This window comes from Lathyrus oleraceus, chromosome 5 (genome assembly GCF_024323335.1).
Source record: "Lathyrus oleraceus cultivar Zhongwan6 chromosome 5, CAAS_Psat_ZW6_1.0, whole genome shotgun sequence".
Lineage (NCBI taxonomy): Eukaryota > Viridiplantae > Streptophyta > Magnoliopsida > Fabales > Fabaceae > Lathyrus > Lathyrus oleraceus.
The window spans coordinates 305171448-305179115 of NC_066583.1; the positions used below are offsets into that span (position 1 = coordinate 305171448).

General features: G+C 32.6%; 1 long non-coding RNA gene across 1 annotated transcript; it reads right to left on the bottom strand.

Annotated features, from left to right (window-relative positions):
• Positions 1-902: 902 nt before the first annotated feature.
• On the bottom strand, positions 903-5146 carry LOC127084164 (uncharacterized). The gene is made up of 3 exons (XR_007788640.1): positions 4760-5146; positions 2034-2138; positions 903-1425 (listed from the first exon to the last, which is right to left on the bottom strand). It is a non-coding gene; the product is annotated as an uncharacterized LOC127084164 (long non-coding RNA).
• Between the last annotated feature and the right edge of the window lie 2522 nt (positions 5147-7668).

Sequence of the window (7668 nt, forward strand, 5' to 3'; positions counted from 1 at the left end):
ATGAGGATGTACACGTTTACTTCACCAACATGTAACTACAAATCGAAGATGATGTGAAAACCATTATTCTTAATATTTGGTCAACATCGTTCTTTGGAGACTATTAAGTTGGGTGTTATCCTAATCATATTTTTTTGAGTTTTTTTTAACCTTTATTCGTCTCCGAGCATTTGATGAGATTGAGAAGTTCATGATTGAGTCTTATGACAAAGTAACTAGTCAGTGTGATCTATGATATTCACTATAAGAAAAAACTCAATTTGGGATGGAAATTTCCGTCGCACAACAGTACAAAATTCCGTCCCAATTTAGTTTGGGGATGGAATTCGCGACAAAATAATTTTGTCGTAATTCACCTATCGCAATTGCTTGAGGACAGAAATTCAACTTCAGTCGCAAAATAGGGACGTAATTACGGATATAATCTAACAATTTTTTTAAATGATTTTTTTATTCCGTCCCGATATCGCGACAAAATATGTCTTTCCGTCTCAATATCGCGAGAGAAATTTTATTTTTCGTCCCAATATTGCAACATAATTATACTATTCCATCCCAATATCTCGACGGAAATCAAAATATTCCCTCTCAATATCATGATAATCAGGTAATATTCTGTTCCAAGATCACCGATAGAATTAAAACTTTTTGTCCCATTATCGTGACAAATTTCTTACATTTTGTTCCAAAATTTATAGTCATAAAATTTTAATATTTCAACCCAAAATATTGACACAATTTTTCTAACATTCCATCCCAATGTCAATAATTCAATCATAAAAATTTCAATAATTCAATCAAACTAAAAATTCACTTGCAAATATCAATTTCATCACAACATATAAATATCAAAGTCTTAACAACATATAAGTATTAAACAATATTAAGCCTAAAAAATACCTTAAAATCCAACAAAATATTAAACTTCTAATGGTTTTTAAATTCTTCATTCCAAAGACAACAATATTACTCATGATATGCATCTCTACCATTATTTGCATTACTTTCATGAGTAGCATTACCAACAGAAAGTTCATCTTCATCCAAATCCATTGAATCCAAATCAATATTTGCATGTTTGGAAAATGCGGCAAACATTTTATTTTACCGAGCAAGGATGGAATTGATTGTGTTTTGTTGGTCTGCAATTTTCTATCTTAATCGCACCTCAACTTCTTCATTCATACCACGAACAATATCAACATAATCTGAATATTTCTTTGACCTAGAGGTTGAGGCACGGGCACACATGTTTCCATATAAACTAAGTCCATATACTCTACCTTTTACATTTATTCCTCCAACAACTTCAATCATTAAAGTGTCATAATCAATAGGCTTGGGTTGAGTATCACTCTCGACATTACCAGACTCAGAAGATTGAGGATGAGACTCAACTTGTGAACATAAATTCATAAAATTTTCCTGAAAAAAGAAAAGAAAAATATGATAAATAATGTTCTAAAAACTGATAATATTACATAGAAAAAGATGATAAGTAATGTTCTCACACGACTCTCTTTGTCTCTCTAAATTGTTGCAATGCCATATGTAAGGTTGATGTATTTATACATCCTGGCTTATTTAGAGGCATGTGTATATGTTGTGGGCAAAAGTGTATGGTGACTACATCCCAATATATTTTATATTGTAGTGAAGATACTCCCTCCACTTGCCTAAAACATTTCTCTATGTGAAAGAGACAAAATATAATGTGATTTTTCATAATCATTCGACACCAGATGTATTTTTATCACAATATATGTCAATAAAAGTTACAATAAATCAATATCATATATTATATATCATTATCATATAAAAGGTTATTATGATTAAAGGGTTGTTTATTATTGTGTTTATTTCTATATATTAGGTAGGGTGTCCATCCATTAATCAAATGGGTGGTAATGGAGTTCTTACTAGGTTCTTATTATTCTAACAATATATTTGATAAATGTAATGAGATCGAGAATTAAAAGAATTTATGCAAAAATAAGTAGTTGAATAAAAAGAGAAATTAACATGATACTCACATATGCATCACTTGATCTCTTGTCCACAAAATTTATTGTTCCCTTCCTTGTGTGACACTTCTTGAATAGTTCACCCTTGTGTGGAATCCTTCCTAAACTTTTATTCTACATTTGTTTAGAGGTACACACATAATAAGGGTATCATTAGTAAAAACTATAATGAAATATAAAATAAAATTTACCAATTCAAGTTCATGCTTTAGTTGATTCTTAAATCATTGAGTGTGCAACGAACCACCAATATCTGAATTACGATTAGCAACTGCCACACATCGCAATGTTTGGCAATCTTCATCTTCCCACTTTAAAAGCAATTCTGCCCACACGGTTTTTGAAATCCATGTGGAGGCGGTGCATATTCTTCTTATTTTTAGTAAAGTTTTTCTTATTCCTTCTATATGGATGGTCCATCGGCAAAAATCTTCGGTGGCAATCAAAAAATGATATCTTTCCACCATTACTTAAAATCTTATCCTGTGATTGGTCCATACAATAAGGACATGATAACCTACCTGCAGTAGACCAACCTGACAACATGCCATAAGGTGGAAAATCATTGATGGTCCATATTAAGGCATCTTTCATTTGGAAATGTTGGGACCTCGAAACATCATAAGTGGTTACACCCGTATTCAATAACAATTTAAGCTTATTTATCAATGGTTGCAAGAAGACATCTATTTTTCCCTTAGGGTTCTTAGGCCCAGGAATTATCAATGTCAAAAATAGATACTATTCTTTCATACACATTGAAGGAGGCATCTTATAAGGAGTAACAATTACTGACCAACATGAATAAGGCTTACCTAAAATATTAAATGGGCTAAATCCATCAGAACATAAACCAAGTCTTACATTTCATGTTTCTGCACCAAAGTTTGGATGTGCTCAATCAAAATGTTTCCATGTCTCACTGTCAGATGGATGAATTAAGACACATTCCTCTTGAACATTTTCTGAATGCCGCCTCATATTATTAGTTGTGGATGGAGAAGCATACAATCTTTGCAACCTCGGTGATAGAGACAAGTACCACATTCGTTTCCTTGACACCTCATTTACCTTATTACAACTAGTTTTCTTAAATGTATATCGTTCTTCTTTACAAAATCTACAAACTTTCTCATTAATATCATGATTGTAAAATAACATACATCCATTCACACAACAACCAAATTTTCATAACTTAACCCTAATATTTCAACCATCTTCTTTATTCCATAATAATTTGGTGGCATACGATTATCAGAGGGCCAAGTTTCTCTACAAAACTCAACAATTTTATTAAAAGCATCTTGAGATATATTATGCTCAACCTTAATTGTAAGCAGTTGTAATAAAGCTCACAACTAAGAATGACTAGTGCACCCTTCAAACAAAGGTGATTGTGCTGCATCCAAAAGATTATAGAAGGCTTGTGTCTTTTCGTTAGGTGTTTCCTCCATACTTTATTCATGATTGTTGGCGAAACTTGGACCAGCTGCATCCATTACCATTGTCTCATAATATCTTAGGTTTTCTTCACAATCATTTTGCCCATAATGTGATGGTTGAGGATGTGTTACAGGAATTGATATAGGTCTTTCTTCCCCATGTGACGTCCAATAAAAGTAATTAGTCCTAAAACCTTTCTTATATAAGTGATCCCTCACTTCATTTGTAGTTTTAATATTTCTACAATCACATATAACACATGGGCATCTAATTGTTCCTTCATTCTTAAATTGATCTAATTCAAAAGAATGCAAAATATAAGTTTAAACACCCTCGTAAAAAGTATTTTGAAGTCCCACTCCATTAGGTAGAACCCTATTATACATCCATTCTCTATGTGTAGGCACATCCATTGCCTAAACACAAAATATATATACTTTTATATTAATTAATAATTTAAACACCATACACTCATCAATCAAATTTGGGGTATTAAACACAAATCTTAATAATAATAATAATTTATGTCAAATAGAAAGACAAAAACACATATAGTACAAAAACATCATACACTAATTAATACTATTACAAAGACACATACAAATCAATCATATTGAAGTTCAAAATTAAAACCATGCCTACAACCTTATTTTCTTTTACACAATTTATCACTTATTTCAATTTAAAATCTTGTTGATTATATCTACACCGTAAAGATTGAACACGGATCCTCAGCAGCGTGGTACTGTACCGCAGTCTCTGTCTCAAAGTAACAACCCCTAGATCAATCTAATAATTGAAATTTTTATTTTTCAAATTTGTTTATATAAAAAGCATGCCCTTAACCATTAAAAAAATGCAGCATTTCAAAGCCTGTGGTAGAGTAACATGCTGCCGAGGATCTGTGTTCGTAAAGGTTCTGTTTTAGTTTATAAATTTCCTAAATTAGATTTCTAAATTAGCCAATAATATGGAATATATTGCTTTAAATGGTTATTTATCCACTTGTTTGTTAATATTAAGTGTGGACAACAATAAATTAATGCAAAGTTCAGTGTACAAGGGTGTTGTGAAATTTGGACTAGTAAGTTTTGACAGTAAATTGTCACCAATGAGTCATTCCTCACAAGTACCTTTACTCTGGTGTACACTAGTATAATACTACACATATATAATCACAATCATATAATTTACCAACTCAAAACAAAACAACAAATAAGCAATAATGTTACAAAATGAAGACAAGATAAATAAGTGTAAGTTATATTGGATGAAGAGTAAGTATTTCATACCGACGGTGGTGACGGCGAGAAGACGGAGGTGAGAGAAACTCTGGTGAGAGGATGCAAAAAGGACGTCGGTAAGAGGAAGCGAAAAGGATAACGATGAGAGGAAGTAAGAATATGTCACTGATTCAGGTGGTTAGCAAGAGGACACGAGAAGACGGAGAGAAAATGGCGACAAACACAACTTTCTTGGACTAGAGCTTCTCTTCTCTTCTCACGTTTTCATCATTTCTTCTTTTTGTTCTCCCATGTTGGGGATGGAAATCTAATTCTACCCCAAATAAAAATATATATTTTATTAACTTACCATAGACAGAAAATCTTCTCAAATTCTGTCTCAATTAAAATTTTTTTGGGATGGAAATTATTTATGTCTTAAATTGATTTTTTCTTTGCAGTGATTGTCTGTATTTAATGATGTTTTTAATTATTTATAACTCATTGTTGGTGTTCGACATGTAACATGTTGATATTTATTGGTATATATTATCATATTTTGAGATGGGTTTCATGTGTAGGAGATTCAATTGTAATGTTATATGCTCGTAGTTGTCTAATAACTTTTTTCTATCCCATTCTTCTTTTTGTGCGATCCAAACTTTTTCTTAACTCATTGAAGGTTATCTTATCGGACTATTCAATTTTGCCATTGGTTTATGGAGTTCCACCAAGAAAAAATTTATTTTGAAATCGAGATCATTATATAAATCTTAGAATTCAGGGTGTTCAAACTGAGTCTTAGTGTGTATGATAATAATTTGTGGAAGTTCGTCTAAATATATACCATTATTCCATGCAAACTTCCTCAATCTATTTGAAATAATGGTGGATAAAGAGATGGCGTCTATCTAGTGGTAGCTAATAGACATGTCCACCCTGCAAAAGCCCATAAAATGGGGTGAGGAGGGATATACATGGTTAAGGATGCGTGCCTACATCTTTGGCCCATCCTAAAATAAAATGAGGGTGGAGCGAGACAGACCCACAAACTCTGCATCTCTAAAGACTAAAAATGTAAAAGAATTATGTTAATCCCCAATATCTACAAAAGCTTGTAAAAAGTGGGCAGAGTGGGACATACACATTATAGGATGCAAACTTAAAACCTTGGGTTGTTCGAGAAAAAAATGCGGGCAAAACGAGCATTCATAGAGGACGGGGGGCATTTTGGCACCCATATCTCTATCCACTTAGAAAAATAGTTTATAACAATGATAATAAAATTAAGATGGCTTTGGCAAAGGAAAAATGTATGAGGATGTTTATCCCCAAGTGTTGAAAATCCATTACATCACTAACTCACGTAGTATATATGGGGGCTTATAAGATTAGTTGACGAACCTATAGAATTTGTCACACTTATGTACATATCTCCTCTGTCGAATTGCAATGTTGATCAATAATATTAAGATCTAAGTATATTTGAAGCTAAAACCTTAGCTCTATAATGGATTCCATATATACCTTTTTGGACCTTCTTTATCATGTATCCAACTTGTTTTTCTTCCAAACATAGTAAGATATATTGGGAGAACCCTCTTGTAACACCCATTTTTCTACCCCAAAATATTTAACATATAATCAGAGTAAATAAGCACGCATATAAACAAAAGAGCGTCACATCGACGTTTTCAAAACTAAAAGCTTTCAAAAACCAACATCATTCATCATCAATATATAATACACCTGGTCATTTAAAATAACACATCTCACTTATCATGAATATTCAAGCATATGCGTTTGCAGCGGAAAATAATGAATACTCATGTATTTCAAAACATGATCCATATCCCATACCATGATCATCTCTCAATAATCACCTCAAGATAAAATAATCAAGTAATAACATAATGCATATCCAAATAAGATATGAGTTCAATACTACTAATCTACCCAGTGTTACATGACCAGAGCATTGACTCATTACCTAGTCTTCAAACTAAAATACGGAAACTCTCCGGCTAATCTCGAGCGAGCTACCGCCCACTTACTTCAACAATATTACTCTGGAGTATCTGCACGATACCCATGTAAAGGTAACATTCAAACAGAAAGGGTGAGAATTCAAATCATTATGAAGAAGTCTAATAAGGCACAATGATTAAATCAACAATTAAAGGAATTCATCACACTTCGTATAACCATGTAAATAATATTCGTCAACATTTATTTCACATGTTTCAAACATCCACCAAAACTCAAGGAGTACAATATTAACATCCAATACTATATTCCCAAAAATACACATAACTACAATTATCACATAATCACATATTTTACCAAGTTATGTACTCAAACATCACCAAATTCAATTACCATATCTCATACACATATCACAATCACAACAATGCATACACTCAATCATCACATAACTCTAATGTGACTCAATGCAAGACATGTGACTCTATGCATGCGGTACCTCAATGTGAACCCAACATTTCACCGCTTTCCGATTCAATATCTAGAATCCAAGCCACGCTTTCGATTCGGACAAGATCAAAGCCACTACACATATTTCCAATTAAGGATCAACGTCTATATGGACCCAACGTTCCACCGCTTTCCGATTCAATATCTAGAATCCAAGCCACTACGTCTATTTCCAATTAAGGATCAACGTCTGCTACGCCTATTTCCATTCAAGGATCAACGTCTAATACCATGTGAACCCACAGTTTCACCGCTTCCACCATGAAGCCGACCATGCCATGAATGAATGTACAAATACCAACACATATGCAATTAAGATTATCTCTACCATCTTAACATTCCACATATCACCATAATTCAACTCTATGAATTATCCACCAATGGTACATATACACATTCATAACAATATATCATTCATAAATATGCAATTAAGATCATCTCTACTATCTTAACATTCCACATATCACCATATATAAACTAATTAT